This window comes from Globicephala melas, chromosome 20 (genome assembly GCF_963455315.2).
Source record: "Globicephala melas chromosome 20, mGloMel1.2, whole genome shotgun sequence".
Lineage (NCBI taxonomy): Eukaryota > Metazoa > Chordata > Mammalia > Artiodactyla > Delphinidae > Globicephala > Globicephala melas.
The window spans coordinates 13232891-13252965 of NC_083333.1; the positions used below are offsets into that span (position 1 = coordinate 13232891).

The following is a 20075-nucleotide window of genomic DNA, read 5'->3' on the forward strand; positions in this document are numbered from 1 at the left end:
AGCTGGAGGCTAAGTATGGTGCAAACATAAACTAGCCCATGTCCAGAACCCTGAAAATCTCAGCAGGAAAGGGACAGAAGGGACCTCAGGAAGGAAAGAGTTGAGAGTTACTTTCACAATCTAATGGCTTCCCAACCTGAGTTGCTCCATGAGATCTTAAAGGGGGAAACACTGCAGTAGATGACTTTAAAGATATTTTCTAACTCTGAAGTGGGAGGATTTGACACCAGTACTGTTACGTATCTAGTTAGACGGGCTTAGAATCTGGGAGTGAGCTCTTATTCATCCCTTGCCCTTAGACTTCCCTTCGGATCCATCATCAAAGCTTGTGGATTCCTTTTTCTCCCTCTCAAATGTACCCCTCTTTCCATTCTTACCATCATCCTAGTTAATCCTTCACCCCAAATTTACTGCAGTTGTCTCCAACTGAACACTGGTGTCCACAGTATTTCACAACACTGCCCAATTAAATCTGCAATAACCCCTTTTTTCTTTTTACTGTCACTGTCACTCTAAACAATCTTCAGTAGTTTCCCAATACTTAAAACATTAGCCCCGTGTCGTAGGTACTCTCCAGTCTTCCCAAAGCCATCACCCCGTCCTCCTTCACAGCATTACGACTGACCTCCTCTCCATCTCCAGCACCCAGGGGCAGATTTCACTCCTGTGCCTCAATCCTTCCCACTCGCTTCCCTCACCCCAAAGCTGGGCTCAACATTTCCACCTCGGACCAAAAAGCAGGCACAAAGACATATTCAAATAATTAACAATCCTGACCAGGGAAAGGCAAATGCTAACAGGGGTATGACAGAATAGAACAGCTCAAAAAGAGAAAAGACATAAGAAATTTAATCATCATTGGACCTCGCTCTCCTGATTTCCCTCAAACCTCTCTGGCTGTGGCTCCACACCGTCCACCCAACAGGTAATGGTGACCCTCAGAACTCTGCCCTATCTATGTTCAGTACCGTGACCTCGATCACCATGCATACAATGACCACCCCCCCAGATGTAAATTTCAAGTTCATAGCTCCCCCTTGAGTTCCAGACTCAAGAGAAGCTCATACTCTTTCTGACATCCCCAACTTGAGAGCAACTCGAGCACCTTGGAACGCAATGTCTTCTCCCTCTACCTCCATGAAACTTCTCCTTCCCGTGTGCCCTGGATCAGAGCACACGGTACCGGCTTCTCTGCAGCTGCACGAGCCAGAAGCCAGTCAAATGCTGACTTTATCTCCTTTCAAATCTGTCCACTTCTCTCAATATCTTCCCTCAACCTCAATCATTCCAGGCCAGCCCAACCTCAGCTCATGATTAAACTATTTCAAACCATCTCCGAACTGGTTTCCCTTTGTATAATCCTGACCCCCTGCTGCCCACCATCCATGCTACCCGGAAGTCATCTTCCCTTTATGGTCATCTTGGAGCAACAGAGGAGATAAAGTCAGGGTGGTGGGACGTAAGCACATTGTCTCCACGTGGTATAAGCAAGCGGCAGCAGTGGTGTATTAGTGGATCGGATTCCCGAGGACATATGAAATATCCTCTTGGGACTCACCAAAATATTTAAAGACGGGAGTGAGGGAGATTTGGACATTAATGTTCATGTAAATTCATTTATACTCAAAAGCTGGTGAAACTGGGAGATGTTCTGGCTAGAGACTGGTCACTGTTTAGATAATCCCATAGATGAAAGAGCCAACGGGGCTATGGAGAGTTACCTGGATGTTTGCTAAGATACTAACAACCCCAGCAGTTAATACTGAAGAAGACAATCAATCCCTTCTGTAATCCTTGTACATCACCTTCAGAGGGCAGGCTTGGGGGCTGGGAGGGTCATATAGCCCACCCCAGAGGGCAACACCACGACCCTTATGAGTTGGGAATATTCGTGTTTGAATAATTAAATCAACTACTGAAAGCAGCTGTAGGGTCTTCGATTCTTTTCTCTTGGCCAAAACAGAACTAAAGACTGATTCGTTCATTTATTAAGCACATACTGGGTGCCCACTAAGTGTATGTGGAGAGAACAAAGATGGGCCGCACAGTCTCTACCCTAAAGGAACGTGAGATCGAGCAACGTGGTACAGTCTGCTTCAGTCTCACGTGGAATATGCTACTGGAACGTACGAGAAGCCCCTCTACGGCTCAAGGAGAATGGCTCAGCCGAGCAGAAATTTGAGGCCAAAGTGATTTCTACTCTTCCCAGAGTACCCCCCCTTCCTTCGATCCCATCTACCTTGTTTTTGCTAGCTCCTCCATGGGTCTGGAGTGCCCTACTCTCTAGGGAGTAATGAGGTACCCCCACTTACACTGACCAAGGTGCAAAACATCCCACAGTGTGCTAACATGATCATAGACAAGAAAGAACAATAGTATGTGTTACTAAATTCCCCCCCACAAAAGATAGACAGTTTTTGACCCTTCTTCAAAGTTTTCCACTTTGCTTCCCCCATCCACGAATATTTTCCTCACTCGTTATCATTCATTCACTCACACCTACCCTAAATATACCATAGCATCGCAGCATCGCTAGTGCAACCCCACAAGACCTTCCTAACGCTTCCGCTCTCCATCCACAGGTCCTCACTCTGTTCCTCATTCACATAACCTTTCCCACGTTCTTAGCTACTCCTTCAGTTCTGCCAACTCAGAGCCCTGCTCCTCTGCCTGGTTTCTGGGCTACACTGGCACCTCTTTGCCCAAGTGAACTTGAAAGAAAGGTCTCTTAAAAGTTCACAACTGCTAACACACATCGTTTCGATTAGCACGGATCCAGTGGAATTATTTGCTGCCTACACCTTGGTCAGTCCACCTTAATTAATAATCATAATAATTAATAATAGTAAACCTCAAAAGTTTTGTAGCCATTTTCACAGCATTATCACAAAGCCTGCCTTCACCTGGAGCCTGGGGAAGTTAATTAAAATCTTAAACCCCAGGATCTTTTTATATTGAAGTGGAAGTCTCCAGAGATGCTATAACAAGTACCATGAGCGCATCATCTTGACAAAAGAAAAACAGAGGTTATTTACTGCGTTGGTGCGGGAATACATACACAAATGGATTCCTCTTCTTTGACAGTAACTTCCTGACAGCTCAGAACAATTTCCTTAGGATACCGGCTATGGATATCTGCCTGGAGTTTTCAATAGCTGGCTGTGTAAAGGGAGACAGACTTTTTGTCTCCCCCCACCCCCGAAAAGAATGGAAACAGACTCTTTCAAAAGTTGGCAGAGATACGTGGCAGAGGGGTCCAGCTCATTTGTAGAGGCAAACATGCTGCCGTCCAACACAGATTGATCACCAGCTGGGAAGCAAGTCATTCTGCTGTAGGTTCACAAAAACTTAGGCTCTTTACTGCTCTGCTGACCAGATTGACGTGCAACTCTCTGAGCGGAGAAGCTGGCTACAGAGGAGAACTCAGGGACGCTATGCAGGTTGCAAGTATATTATTCACGCACTCCCTGCCTGGAAAAATGCAAGTTCCCCACCTTTCTGACCTGGGCTTGGAGAACCGTGAGGGCCTGAGTTTGCTTTGTGACTTGGAAGGCTGCTTACGAAGCCTTCCAGAGCAACGTAAAAAAATGAATACCTACTGGCACTTTCCAACGAAATGCCAAAATCCACGAAGAGAAATGACCAAGGACCAGTTTTTTTTTTTTTCCTTTTCCCACTGCGAGTGAGAAAGAAAAGACAAGATATTTCATGTCCCTGTTAAAGAGTTTGCTTTGCAAAAACAAATGAAGAAGTACAGCTTGTTATGCCCTTTGTAGCGAGGGTCTGGAAAAAGAACACACGTTGCTGTGATTCCTTAAGGATGGGGAGGAGGGTCAAACTCCCCAAAAAAAGAGCTTTAAAGCACCACGCAGCAAGCGGGCAAGGCATATTTACTTGTTTAAGAAAACTGCTACCCAAGTGACACACTGGAAAAATAGAGCAACCTGCTGATGAGTTTTATTTTGTGTAAGTTTATTAAATTTTCTAATTATTTTGCACTTTTAAAAAACTGTCACATGCTTCCCACCTACTACTTTTTAAACCACAATGATACTTTAGGTACCTTAATATTTCAAGAGTTGTTTCCTGTACTCGTTTTCCATCAGCTTCCAATAACAGACATTTTAACCAAAGACAATGAGCACAAAAAAATGCTGTCGTTACAGGGGTAGGGATTCTCTCCTTCACCAGAGTACGGCTGAAGCCTAGAAGAATGCCTGGCATGGAGTAGATCCTCACTGAATATTTGCTGACTGACTGTTTGCTGGAAGCCAACTTACAACACCATTACTTACTAATGGATGGTTCACCAACAAAATTCCGTCTGCAATTTTCCCACAAATTTCAAAAGCCATCTCAATGAAGAAAACACCATCACGGCCGTACCGTTTCTGCTATGACCGCTTGGTCCACTGTTGAAACTACTAAATTAAAGCTGAATATAAAGAAGACATTTAGCCCATGGGATTCGTTTCTGCAAAGCTAGGGGGAGGGAGGAAGCAAACTACTGTTTTCCTTTTCATGGGAGTGCTGCACGGGTCTACTCTGCACAAAGATAGACAGGAATAAATATGCAGTAGTTAATGATGGGGAGAAGCAAGAGCTTTCTGGCAGGAGTACAAAGCCAGGACATTTAGCAGTTTCCAGAGAGCTGCATATGCTTTTCAGTGAGAAGCTTTGTGATAGCACTTCCTCATGAAATGCCAAAATCCACACCGAGAATGACCGAGTCGTTTTTTTTCCATTTTCCCACTGAGAGTGAGATAGAAGATACATGATGTTTCATGTCACCGCCAAACAGTTTGTTTTGTAACAACATATGAAGAGAGACAGCTTATTACACCACCTGTACTATACTATTTGTGAGCATTTTAATAGGTAATTAATCTTGATTGGATAGGCTTTAAGATTTTTATTTTTTGGCACATATGCTCAAGCTATTATGTTATAAATCTCAAACATTTCAGCAAATGTCATCCTGATCATTCCCTACTGCATAGAACACTACCAGTGAAATATTCAAGGTCAGGAACTTGGATTCTTTACCCACTGTATGCAGGAAAACCAATTTATTGTTCTGTCTCAGTAAAGAGGGGTGATTTCTTTGGGGCCTATATCATATTGGCAGTCTATCTAGAAAACTTATAATTACTTTTAGGCAATGGGGGTTTGGTAAGTGCATTAATCTGTCTCTGTGAATTTAAACACATCTACTCTAGCTGTAACTATGATAAAATTCCGAGTTCAACATTTTATATTACTTTTCAGGAATGAAGTGTGTCCGAATGGCGTGCAAAATCTAACATAAATCAAGAGTGTGTCTTCGCAACGGGGGTAAAAATCTTAGGAAGGTCTTGAGGTGTTTTCAAAGCAGCCTTCATGCTGAATGGCCCTGGTTTGGCAAGTTAATTATTAAAGCAATATTTAGTCGTGTTTGGTAATTACTACAAATCATTATTTAAACTAAACTAAATTTAAGCACTTTCTAGAGTATAAAAATATAGGTGAATCTGCCCACTTGCTAAAATTTACTTGTAACCCCCCTGCACCAAAACAATATTCAGGGCATGTCCCCAGTCACTCCTGGACATGCACAGAATGAAAAATCTGAGGCATGTGACATGCACGTCCCCAGCTGAGGTGGAACAAGACGATATTCTGCCTTCTTGTTTCAGCTCTCATACCATAAACCAGCGCCTGCATCCTGGTCTACCTAGTGCCACGTTCTCCACACGTTTTGCACTTTTTGTTGGTGGTTTTTGCTTGTTTGGAATATGGCCCCCAAGCATAGGCTGTGATGTGCCTTCTGGAGAAAATGTATTAGATCAGCTTTGTTCGGGCTGTTGACCGTGAGTTCAATGTCAATGAATCAACAAAATATATTAAATAATGTGTCTTTAAACAGAAACATACTGAAGACAAGATTACATGTTGATCAGCTGACAAAAATGTCGAGACCAGAGTCTCCTGGGAACCTTACCTGGTATTCCGCACCCCCCCCACCCCAGCGGCAACGGTTCCGTAATCACCATTCGGTGTTCATGGTGACTTTGTAGACCACAAACACCATAAATACGGTAATGAGAAATGATCTTAATACAAAATTTTCACCTTTAAGAGAAACGTTTTGCCTTTGAAGGGTATGGGTAAGTGCTCTACATTACAAAAAGTATTAACAAAACCAACGTTTAAAGACATTAAAAATGGTTAAAATTTTTGTAAAGAGACAATACCAAGTGCTGGGAAGAATGAGGTGCAACTGAAATTCACACACGTGGGTGGGGATGCAAATGGTTCAGTCACTTTGGAAAACAGCTTGTCAGTTCCTTTGCAAACTAAACATATGTTTAAGGGTATAAACTAGAAATCCCAAGAAAAGTAAAAACATTCATTCACAGAAAAACCTAAATGCAAATGTTTGCAGCAGCTTGATTCAAAGTTGTCAAACCAACCCAATGTCCTTCAACTGGTGGATGAAAAAACAAACTGTGTGTTCACAGCAGCACTATTCCATAGCCAAGACAGGGAAGCAACCTAAACGTCCACCAACAGATGAATACTACTTAGCCATAAAAAAGGGGAAATAATGCCATTTGCATCAACATGGATGGACCCAGAGATTATCATACTAAGTGAATCAGAGAGAGAAAGACAAATACCATATATCACTTATATGTGGAATCTAAAAAAATGATACATTTTTGTAAATGTTATTTACAAAACAGCAACAGACTTACAGACAGAAAACAAACTTATGGTTACCAAAGGGGAAAGGGGAGGGGAAGGATAAATTAGGAGTTTGGGATTAACAGATATACACTACTATATATAAAACAACAAGGACCCACTGTATAGCATAGGAAACTATATTCAATATCTTGTAAGAACTTATAATGGAAAATAATCTGAGATATGTATATATATGTGTGTGTGTGTATATATATATATATATATAAAACTGAATCACTTTGCTGTACACCTGAAACTAACACACCATTGTATATCAACTACACTTCAATAAAAATAAATTTTTTAAAAGAGAAATTGTGGTATAGCGATACAGTGGGATACAATGGAATACTCTTCGGCAGTGAAAAGGAACAAACTACTGATACAAGCAACAGCATGGAGGAAGCTCAAATGCCTTTACGCTCCATGAAAGTAGCAGATACAGAAGCTACACACTGCACGATTCCATTTATATTCCAGTTTGGAAAAGGCAACACTGTAAGGACAGAAAACGCATGAGCGATGCTCAGGGGCTGGGATGGAAGGAGGAGCTGACCATAAAGGGGCACGAGAGAATGTTTTGGGGTGATGGACCTGCTCCGTGTCGTGACTATACATGTTTATCAAAACTCAAAGAACTGCTGTCCCCAAAAGGACAAAATTTACTATATGTAAATCAGTACTCAACAAACCTAACACACACACAAAGGTAACAAAGGACAATAATGCTTTAACATTAGACATTCCTTCAAATTCTCCTCTGATTTTTACCAGTGTTCACAGGCACACTTTACCTAGCATCACACAGATGGACGCTTTGTTTTTTTAAAAGAATCTGATGCACTTTGCCACTCCAGCAAAGACCAGCATGATGATTCGGCAAGGTAAGACCCCTTTCATCAGCTTCAAATCCACATCTCTTTTAAGCTCCTGCAGCAGCACTTCTCACGAAGCAGTTTTATTTCCTGGGGGCCTCAGTATTTCGTGCATGTATCTGCTCTTAACCGCCAATGGATGAAACCCAACTGACACCCTGAAACAAAGGCCTCTTAGGGGCCTTCCACTATGAGAGAAACCTTCGCCCTGCTTCCAACAACAGAACAAACATTTGGAAGCAGAGGCTGTGTACCAGGCCTGTGCTCAGCACTGGGGATTCGAGAATGAATCAGACAGCCTGCCTTTTTCACTTCCTCACTGTATCTTTTTTTGTTTTGTTTTGCGGTACGCGGGCCTCTCACTGTTGTGGCCTCTCCCGTTGCGGAGCACAGGTTCCGGACGCTCAGGCCCAGCGGCCATGGCTCACGGGCCCAGCCGCTCCGCGGCATGTGGGATCTTCCCGGACCGGGCCACGAACCTGTGTCCCCTGCATCGGCAGGCGGACTCTCAACCACTGTGCCACCAGGGAAGCCCCTCACTGTATCTTAAAGCAAGGGTGACCTTCATCCCTCAAAACTTCTGGCGTGAGTTAGATTTTAGAAATCTCTCCTTTGTTTATACTATCTCCCCCAGCATTTATCTTCTGAATTATTCCCTTTTCCCAGATCTAATTCTCACTGTAATCCCATTTAACTTCTTTAAGTTTGACTCAAAGTAGTCCAAGCTGATTCTGGTTAAATTCATCTTCTTGTGGAGAAAAAACAGGGTCACACAAGTCAATGTCATCTCATCTTTTCATCTCACACTTCGTCACTATGGAGATAGACAGTCCTGGTTTGAGAACTTACACAAGGTATTATTTTAATGTTTGATGGAATCTCCAAACTAAGCACTAATTCCCTTTGGGTACAATGGTTTTCATAATTTTTCTAAATAAAATGGTGCCTCTGACATGTATCTGGCCCCTGCTAGAGTTCATGGTTTCTAGTGGCTTGTAGAACTTAAAATATTATATACTTTCTGACAGGTAAAAGTAACTAGAACCTCTATTCCAAGAGTTATAATTTAGTTCCCATAATATATATGTCCAAATTATTTTTATAATTCTATAAACAAACCCATCTCTAAGTTTTCCTTTCAATGAGAAATGAGTATTTAAGGAAGAATGGAAAAATAACCAAGGTGTTAGGTTTTTCCACCAAACAAATCGATGACTTATGATTACTTCATAAGAAACAAATGCATAATTTAAATATACACATACATACATACACTCACAGATACATACACACACAGTCCCTGGATTCTTAAAAAAACTAAAGTTTCAGGGCTTCTTTGGTGGTGCAGTGGTTGGGAGTCCGCCTGCCGATGCAGGGGACGTGGGTTCGTGCCCCGGTCCGGGAAGATCCCACATGCTGTGGAGCGGCTGGGCCCGTGAGCCATGGCCGCTGAGCCTGCGCGTCTGGAGCCTGTGCTCCGCAACGGGAGAGGCCACGACAGTGAGAGGCCCACGTACCGCAAAAAAAAAAAAAAAAAACAAAACTAAAGTCTCACTGCTTAGACAATTTGAGTTGGATGGTTTGCTTCTTTTTTCTTATTTGGTTTAATTCAAGCTCTATTTGATTCATGCTTTTCTCTTAACCCTATTAAGTTACCTTGATGATTCACCTTTAAAATACAGAAGCAACTGACTGCGATCTCTCTTAACACAAGGGGCATGAATTGTTCTGTGCGGGTCAAATAATAATGAGTAACTATAAGATACGTCCTGGTGGCAATTTCATCATTATGACCGGGCTGGTATGTGACTCAAATTCTAGTTACTCAGCAGTAAATATAACTCAATCTTGTGTCTTCTTTGATGTTTTATTCTAAGTATCTTAAATCATTTTTACCGCAGACATTCCTGTATCTGAGAGCTTCTTGGTGGAGCCTTTGTCTTGCCAAGAAATACCTGAAACGATTAGCTCTATCTTCCCTTCTTTCAAACACAAGAGTGCTTGTGGGGAAGAAAACTGATGCTGGAGGAAGGCGGGATAAGACGGGAAAAAATTCTCTTCAATCTTGAGTGGAATTTAGATACCAAATACAGAAGAAGAAAAAATGTCTCTGCTCAAGTAGAAGTTAAATATAAATGTTTCTATTTCTAAACACTGGTTCTTAGTCAAGTATGATGCTTCCTGGGAGAGGGAATTAGTCCTTTAAAACACACTGCAGCTCTGTAAGGTTCAGAGGGGTGGGAGTACCCAACTTTGGGGGTTGATGCTGAGCCTGATGAAGTACAAGCAAAGAAACGGACACACGGGGTACACGGCCCTGCCAGATGACAGTGGCTCTCTGGATGACAGCGGCAGACAACTTGGGCCTATTGGATATAAGTGAGCACGTAGAAAGATCAGCTGGTACAAGGGCCCGTTCCCTGATGAGCATTCCCGATGACTGAACTTCTGTGCCCCTTCAGCTGTCGATGACTTCAAGTTTAAAATCCACTTGGGGACTTCTCTGGTGGCACAGTGGTTAAGAATCCGCCTGCCAATGCAGGGGACACGGGTTCAAGCCCTGGGCCGGGAAGACCCCACATGCCACAGAGCACCTAAGCCCATGCGCCACAACTACTGAGCCTGCGCTCTAGAGCCCACGAGCCAAAACTACTGAGCTCGTGTGCCACAACTACTGAAGCCCGCGCACTCTAGGACCCGCGTGATGCAACTACTGAGACTGTGTGCTGCAACTACTGAAGCCTGTGCGCCTAGAGCCTGTGCTCCACAAAAAGAGAAGCCCACACACTGCAATGAAGACCCAACGCAGCCAAAAATAAATAAATTAATAAATTTTTTTAATAAAAAAAAATAAAATCCACTCGGGAACTCTCAAATCACTAAGGTTCCCAGCAGGGTGGGCTGGACCTCATTTCTAGGGCCCAATGTGGCTAGAAATGGGGGTGGGGATTCAAAGTTAATTTCCTAAGCCCTGAAAATCACTGATACTGTTTCATCGTGTAGGTTCATCCAATGCACTGTAAAACTCAGGGAAAACCAAGAAAGGTAACCGTAAATCTGCTTAGCTGCCACAGCAATAGTAAAAAAAAAAAAAAAAAAAAAATGTTGACTCCGTGGAGAAAATATCAACACTATTAACACTGACGATGCTCTGGTGGTCACACAGACCGTGAAAAATATACACGTTCAGATCTGAAGCAGATAGGAAGATGGACACTACACAGAACTTTCAAACAGCACTTTATAACTTCTATTATTCTCCTTTCTTAGAAAATACTGTAATTCTCTGTTCCCAATGCTGCCTTTGCCACTAGAGTGTAAACTCCTTGGAGGAGATGTGGGTAAGAAGGGCAGAAGGACATATTCCAATGTACCTGTGTACCCAGCACTTAGCACAGTGCGACTAGTGGATGTTGGATAAATGTTTGTTGCGTCAATAAATAAAACGTGCCATGAGTCTCTTGCTCTCCTGAAAAGACTTGCTGTTAAGATCCGCCAGTTCCAACCAAGAGGGATGACGGGGGAGTGTGAATTGCAACTGAAGAAGGATGGGTTGGCTGAAAGACACTGCTCTACTATGGTTTTTGTGACAAAACCGCTGATGTCAAAGATGCAATGGAGAAGCCTGAGTAAGACTGTTTCATGAAATTAAAGGGAGAAAGACGACATTTCTAAATATTCTTCCAAGTTATTTCACATATATATAATAAATTTAATATCATAAGTAGACAATTGATTATTTCAACTAGAGCCCTAAAATATATATTCCAAGCTGGGCAAGAAATTTGGTAGGAAGGTGGGGTCTTCTTTTTGGAAATACAGGAATTATCTTATATTCAGGGATACAAGCATAGATAAATGAGAGTGAAAGCTCTGGGGGACACCAGAGAAGGCATGGCAAGGAAAATATTTTGACCTGTTGGTAGGGGGAAAAAAAAAACACAAACGAAAAGAACACAATGTAGTAAGGAATTAAAATAGTAGTTGAAGAAAAAAATAGGACGATTTTGACCATGGTACCATGAAGGGAAGGATAGGGGAGGAGGAACCCAACATGGACAGGAATACAGACACTCCAGTAACACAGTCAATGTACTCTGCAGACGCCACGTGACAACACTGTTCACAAAGTGGGATAACTATACACACACAGCCTTTTATTCAAGACGCTCTTAAAATTATTCACAAAACTTCACAGCCTGCAACGAGAAGGGAAAGTCTATGACCACTGGGTCTAATTATGGTTCTGACCATTTCTCATATGAAAAACGGTAGAGTCCTCTGTGGGACACTGCTCCACCCCCCATCTGGGATTTAGGGGTACAGTTTGCTATCCCCAGCACAGCCTCCTCACTGCCCTAACAATACAGCGGTGGTCCACAATGAATCCAGATCCTGGGAAGGACTGTCACGACCGAGGATGTGAAGTATTGAATATATTAACCAAGCAACCTTTAGAGGAGGTCCTTGCTAGACAGGCAGGGCTGGGCTCCGTGATACGAGAAGTACTGTTCGCCCGTGGATGGATTTATCTGCCATAGAAAACCAGTTCCCTGGTGAAGGGGGGATGAGGAAGCACGTGTACTTGGCGGGGGGCGGGGGTGGGGATGAAGCGAGCGCAGAGGGTTGTGGGTCTCAGGATGGTCTTGGGAGCAGCAATGACAAACACTAATTTGAAACCCAGAAGTGGTGGAGAAAAGGCTGGGAAACCAACCGAAATAGCATTTGATCTTTGGCCTCTCTGATCTTAAACTGGGCTGAGCCCCCAGCTGAGTTCACTGGGGCCACTGAACAGCTGTCCAACGATAACCGCTTTCATAGCTGTCAGCAACATTTGGTTAGAGCCAGGACTGGGGCTGTTCCCACTCTGTGGAGATGGAAAAAGAGCCTATGTTTCCTTTCATTTTTACCTCTGCTGGAGCTATCCTAAATTAGGAAGTCATCTGGATTTGTAAAAATAATCACTTCTTGGCATGTTCACAGAGTCTGTTGAAATGTTATTTCGGAAACGAGAATTTGGATGCCCGGAGGTCACAGGAGGAAATGAGTCTGGCAATTTGAAAGTGCACCTGCTGAAGTTCCAGGCCCTCTCAGTATTCAAATAATTCATCCATCCTTCCAAACATCTTTTGTGTCTTTTATTTAAAAAAAAAAAGTTCTAAGTTATTACACTTAGTATGAATCAGAAGAGAGCCCTGCTTTTCTTTACATGTGGATTCTGGGGGTTTCTCCAACATTTTTTCACAATTCAACAAATGCTCACTTAGAGTCTACCTTATACACAGCACTCTGTGAAGCATGTGTCAATCAGGACAGCTTAGGCTGCAAGAGGCAGAAAGTCCTACTCAGACTGGATTAAACGCAGAAACTTATCTCACGTGATGAGAAATTCAGGAGTACCTCCAGGGGCAGCTGATTAGGTTCAGAGAAGTCACTAAGTAACCAGGTTCCTTCCATCTCTGTGTGAGTCTCCTATCTCTGCTGTAACAAGTTACCACAGACTTAGTGGCTTAAAACAACACATTATCTTACAGACCCGGAGGTCAGAAGTCTGACCTGGGTCTCGCTGGGTTAAAATCAGTGTGTCCGCAGGGCTGCGTTCGTTTCTACAGGTTCTGGGGAAGAGCCCATTTCCTAGCTTTGCCAGCTTCTGGAGGTGCCTGCACTCCTTGGTTCGTGGCCCCTTCCATCTCCAACTCCAGCAATGGCTGGTGGAGTCCTGTCACACCACACAACTCTGACACTGGCTCCCTTGTCTCCTCTTCCACTTTTAAGGACCCTGGTAATTACACTGGGCCCATCCAGGTGGTCCAAAATAATCTTCTCATCTCAGGGCCCATAGCCTTAGTCACATCTCCAAGTCCCCCTTTTCTGTGTAAAAGTAACATAGTCTTAGGTTCCAGGGACCAGGACATGATCTTTGGGGCCATTACTCGGCCTGCCACAATCTCTGCTCCTCCAGCCTCAGCGAGGGCTTTGGCCTCCAGCCGGTTCCTCTCAGAGTCACAGAATGGTAATTAGAGCAGTTCCAAGTATCACACGCAGACGGTACCTTCCAGAGGAAGGAAAGAGTGAGCCACCTCTTTCTTAGAAGGGAGAGAAAACCTTTGCCAGAGGCCCTAGAAGTGCTTCTCCTTCATGTTTAACTGAGACGGGTCACTGGCCCATTATCAATCCAATTTTTGACAAGGGGAATGGGTTCACTGTAATCGGCACAGACTGATAATTTGGGATGGCTGTCAGAGTCAGCCATCACATTCGCTACAGTGTAGCAAATACCTAGAAGAGAATATAATCACTAGGTATAGAACACTTATAACTAAAGGTCCAGCCCTGAGCTAGATATTTTACGTGTCACCTAGCTTAATCTCCCATCAACCCTGTGAGGTAGGCGTTAACTCATTCTTACCAAGAAAACCAAGGCTCCGTTTGAATTTTACTATTTATTCTAACTATAGATATTTCTGTTTATACTATTTTATATAGAGATGTAGATGTAGATTTGCTGTCTATTAAGGACAGGAGAGTTGAGTTGAAATCTGTGTTTCTACTTTGATGCTATGACAGTGTCGTCCAAAGTAACCGTGACTTTAAGAAGTTCACCCTATGGCTTGCTGGAAACCAGACTCCAAGTCCTAACTTCGAGTCCGTTGTCATGCCCTCACTCCTCAAAGGCTGTCAGAAATTTCCGATGCGGTGTGCGCATGCCTTAGAGACTGCTTAGAGAATGAAGACGATGGCACATGAGGACGAGAAGCTCAGCTAAGCACCGGAAGTCTGAATTCTATAGGTCTATCAGTCAAAGTCCAATCAGGAGACAGAAACCATACCAGCTATTTTAACAGAGAGAATTTAATAGAGAGAACTGTTAACACGATAGAAACTCGTGAACTAGGAACTTGAAAGGGTAAACGCACAACCCTAAGGTATCACGGAAGCAGTATCGGTAGCAAAAGGAATAAGTTAAGATTATTAAAATTAGGAGCCTAGAGGTGGGCTCTATGGAAACGAAACTCTAAGTTCTGCGGAGGAGGTGCCCCTCAGCTGGTGCAAGTGTCTGGAGGGCACCCGAAGAGGCTGACCCTGTGACTGCGGGAAAACTGCCAACTGCATTCAGCTGCTGCTACCAGGGTGCAGAGGCATAGCTGGTGCGATGCGACAGACAGGAAGTAAATGGACGGGGCCTGTCCCTTTCTGTCCTCCAACCTTGCAGCATCCTTCTAGCACTTCCTACTGGCACAGCTTAACAGGAAGCCAGCTGGCAAGGCAGAATGTGGCTCGCAGAGTGCCAGCTCCAGCATCACAAAGGAGAGCCCAGGACGGTGTGTTTGGAGATAGTTATCATATGTGCTCCACAGCTTTCTTAAATCTGACTCTTAAAACTCAGCAGCTACGAGAGGCAATTATCAAAGAGTAGAAAATCATTTTCTAAAGCAATGAAGGCATTCCTATAAATAGAATGGTGTGCTGAGGGATTTAAGTTAGGATCTGCAATTCTGATCTTTCAATGATGGCGTGCAATTATTCTGGGAACATAGCTACGACACAAGGCAAATGTTTACACCTCTAAGTCCACTGCTCGGTGTGATCTTAAAGCGAGTCTCAAACTTAGCTGCATGCCTTAACACAAAGTAGGCTGTACTTTTCCTTTAGATTTACAAAGCAGCACAAGAAGGAAAGAAAAGTACTTAAATATGAAGTTAAACCATGATCTCTGGCCTCCAGTACTGCCTCAGTACAACACTGAGATTCCCGGACGGCTCTATGTGCCGAAAACTCAATCTCAAGTGCGTGTCTTAAGCGAAGAGTGTCAGCAGTGGGCGCGTAATAAATGTTCAAAACAAGCTCGGTGGCCGGACACCGGAACCAGCAATGGAGCCTAAGTGCCTCTGATGCCAATCTCAGCCTCTTAAACACACACGCTGGGTCACGCCTCTGAGCTGTACAGGTTTTAATGTATTCTCCACCACGATGCTCTTCAGAATTAGTCTTCTCCCCTAAGTCATCCAATTTTCTGTCCTTTCTCACCAAAAACACTTCCTCGGTAAAAGGCAGAGGATTATTTCTCCAGGTTGTTTTTCTTTTTTAAACTGTAGAAATGTCAGGCGTGTTATTTTCAGAGTGATTTAAACAGCGCTGGTGTTCTAACGGAACAGCAAGAACAAAGATGCTCAAATATTAATCATCCTCCCCGGCTGTCCGCTGGGAGTCGCTGAAAATGGCAACATAACGCTGTCTTCTGGCTTCGAATCTCCGTTACTGCCCGTGCGGCTCGCAAACACTCCCTCCCTTTCCAGAACATATGGAACGATCTCGGCAAAGAATTTGCCTCAGTGAACCCTGACTGGCCAATCAAAACCAGAAGGCTCCAAGTTCAATGACTAATATTGGGAATGAATTGTGCGCGGTGAAAAGGAAATTCTGTGCGCTGGAGAAATTTATACCCTGAGAGCAGCCGTATCACAGGTGTGCAGGATCACCTGGAGAAACTGAACTTTCAAGAAGGCAAGTTCAAACATTTCTTCAGGCCGCACGCCTGTCATCACCAAGGATGAAAAACGGAGCGGCCCGCGGAGGTATCAGCGCTGCCGGGGCAACAAGGGCTGCCCTTGACGGAGGGCTTCCAGGGCTTAGCTTGGGGCCATCGCTGGGCTAAGCCCCGCTGATGCAGGATCCTATTTAGTTTAATCCCACAGCCCATAAGGTAGGTGTTATCATCCCTTCTCTACATATGGGGGACGAAGCTTGGAAAGATTAAGAAAATTGTTCTTGGTGCCGTAGCTAGAGGGGGGGCTCCCCCTCCAATTCCAAAGCCTTTGTTCTTAACCACTGTACTCTTCAATATTCTTTCCCCCTTCCTCATGCCCTGATGTTTGTAGAAAAGGAGAGGGGAGGAAAACTAGATGCAAGAAATATTAAAACCTGGACAGATAGAGGTTGTACAAAATGGTCTTGGAAAATATGTGGGGAGCACCTATTTCTAAAGAATGGACGAAATACATTAATCACCTTGGGCAATAAATTAAGGACTATTTCCAAGCTGAAAGACATGTTGGCTGCTGAGACGTTCTAACAGTGACCTTTCAACAGAGAGCGTGGAAACAAGCATTGCAGAGACATTTGCTAGCTCTTCAAATTCTAGGTAAAACAATGAAAACTCAAAAGGGGTATTACAGACTTCTAATCAGTTTCATCCTAAAAAGCCACTGGGGATTAAATCCCCAGCTCGTTTCCAACAACAAAGTGACACCGACCTGTGTGCAGTACGCCCTCATCCCATCTTCCTCTGCCTGAGGGGTAATGGGGACAGCAATCAGGGTGGCCTGGCGTCTCCATGAGAACCCACAGAGACTCAATTCAACCAGCCTTCACTGACCACCTATGAAGCATGAGGCATCGTAATGACGACTGACGAACAGCTGTTGAGCGCTTGCTATATGCGAGGCAATGTGCCCAGCATGTGTTTTATCCCATTTAATCCTCACAGAAACCCTGCGGGGTGGGCACTATTATTTCCCTGCTTTAAAAACCAGATGACTGAGGCGTAGAGAGGAGTTAGGTCATTTGCCCAAGTCTCTGGCATAATCACTAAGGCTACACTGCAGGCTCTGCCGGGTGAAAGAGCCCCACCCTTCCAGATGCGACCATAATGGAAAGATAAAGATACACGTTCCACTCCCTCTTGCTTCCCTGAAACGCAGGACACCCCTCCCCGGAGCAGGGGGAAGCCGGGGTGCTGACCCCACTCTCCAGAGGGGCTCAGGGCGTGGGAAGGCTCCAGGAAGCCACTCCAGGTCTTGGAGCCCAGAGGTCACCTGCCCTGACCCTCCCAGCTGTCCCGGTCACGTCAGGGCCTTTCATCCAACACGGTCGTTACTGCCCCCTCGCGCTTTTAACCGACGTTCATTCAGAATGGAGCTTGAGTTGATGTGAGATACAGAAAAAACACTTCTTGAGAAGGAGTTATTACTTTGTTCTATTTTAAAAGGCAGGTCCCCGGCATCTCCACCAAAACAAAAGCAAAAACAAGCCCCATAAAAGGTAGAGAGAGCATACACACTAATTCCCAAGGAAAACCATCTTATTTCCCACGGAACTGAGAGAGCCGAGTTCTTTCAGTGGTTTCTCTCTCCAATTAAAAATCTGCCCATTTCATCTTTCCCTTAATTAATTAGTTAATAGTAAGAATTACCCATGAAGTGTGAAATTTTTAAAAGAATAAAACTATGAAGTCTGCAACTGGTTTTCTTTAAGTAAAAGAGGTATGATGCTGAAGGTGCCGTTAATAGGACATTGGTGCACATAAAACAAAGCACATCACCATTTCTACTGGGTTTGAGTTTATTATTTCCCAAGTTCTTGAAGAGAACCCTTTATATCTGACAGCTTCCAGTTATTTCTGAACAAGCTATAACTGAACAACAGTTTTTAAAGACAGAAGGCCCTAAAATATACAGCGCCCATAATGATACACATTTAACTACAAAAGGTGAAAAGACTCAATGTTCCATATTTTTATCCTAAGTACGAACAAAGCCATGGTTAGAAATAGGGTAGAAGCAATATACTGGTTGAATTCCAAAGACTTATAAACATCATCTGAAAATGCTAGGTATGGGTCAGTCATCTCCAGAGACTTGCATTCTAGTTAACACACATCCCATCTGACCCGTTCATTTCTTATTCTATAGACCTAACAATTTTCAAAGACTTAAAACTGATCCAACGTGTGGTGGACCCAACAGAGATGTACCACACCTCGGTCCTCCTTCAAGGAAGGACTTGGTGCCCCAGCTACTGGGAGTGCTTTCAGCAAGTGGCCTTTGGCCATCAGCCTCCTTAGGGATTGTCCCAAGGGCACGGAGCTGTCTTGCCCAAGGACATGCTCCTCCCAGGGCAGTCCACGTCCAATGACTGATCAAGATGGGGGTCTAAAGGCCCCGTCACGTGAATTCAACATGGGCCAACTCTCACAGGCCATTTAGGCTCCAAAGCTTCCCACGGTGTTGGCTGAGGCTGTCTTCAAAAACTCAGCTTCTCCCTCCACCCATCCGGCTTCTGTGGCCTCCCTCGCTCCCACAGATGCTGACCCCCCAGGAGCTCCCTAATACACATCCTGCATAGTAAACTCCCTCCTGAGGCTGCCCGGTATCCAGTCTGTGACTCGATACCTCTATGGATAAGAAAAAGATATCCAACTCTCAAGGTAAGTGACACAAGAAAAGAAGCTGGGAAAAAAGCTTTCATGATTACCTTGGTACTTTCCCTCCTCTATGTGACCTACGCTCCAGAGGCCTTTAAAACTCAGCCTAGAAAAAGACTGAGCAGCTCTACCTGGGTTGGTCTTTGCATTACTGCAGTCAGACAAGAAGCACAACAGAACTCTGGGCGAGATAAGCTGAGGTACCTGGTCGGCCCACAAACTCCCTTGAGTGGTACTGCCACCTGGTACATAATACACTGTGAACTCCCAGACCATCAGACATATTCCTATTCACATCCGAGTCTAAGCCCACACGTCTTTCTCTCTTGTACACAGACATGCACGCACACACTCACACACACACACACTCCATGTCTCTCTTCCTTCATGTGGAAAACTGAGGCCTGACTATAGTGGTGGCAGGTCACAGGTACATAAGTGAAACACACATACAATCACCTCATCAATTTACATCCCAAACCACCACCTCAAGCCCAATCTCTCCATGAGCCCAGCTGAAACATCCCTCACAATCACAACTACTCCCCAGACTCTCTGCCCACTTCCCGCAAGTACAAGTTTTTTAAATTATTTTTTAAAACAAAGAAAAACAAAAATGGCTACTCTTATGCTCTTTGATTGGATGATGAAAGAAAGCAGTAAATGAGTATTCAGCTCACTCCCACCTCTAAGACCCACCAAGCTTAGGATGAGTTCAGTAGCACAAATCCCACGAGTCAGGAGTGAATCCAGAAACAGAAGTGAGGGTCCCTTCTCAACACGGGGCCTCAAATGATCCTACCCGAACGACCCCCAGGGTACAGAAACACACTGGGCTCTCCTTAAGTTCACTTATTGGTGGGTACACAACACTTAACGCTGAAACACGCTTCAAAGGCTGGTTAATTCTTCAGTACACAATAGAAATTTTTTTTAAGTTGTGTTTATGGATTTCAAACTAACCAAACTGGCTGACAGAGCTACTTTGCCTTTGATGTCAACCCAGTTCCTTAACTACCATTAAAATAGTTAAAACTACTGTAATAACAATTTAAAAATAGAAGGTCTTTATCACTGCATTCAGAGGATGTTTCCTCTAAAATTCCTCTCCTGGCGGGTCTGTCCAGAAGGAAGGAGAACATCGCATTCCTCCCCCAAAATACACAGTCCAGACCGGGCTACGTTCGTGCTCCAGCTCCTTTAATGATTCTGAACCGCCTAAAAGCACCGCCCTGCAACCTCAGTTCCTTTCCTGCGGTCTCCCCCAG

At 44.1% G+C, this 20075-nt stretch overlaps 1 protein-coding gene across 5 annotated transcripts in view; it reads right to left on the reverse strand.

Moving 5' to 3' along the window:
• The window catches only part of STX8 (syntaxin 8), a 251735-nt gene that overhangs the window by 152633 nt on the left and 79027 nt on the right, over window positions 1-20075 (reverse strand). The window lies entirely within an intron of this gene.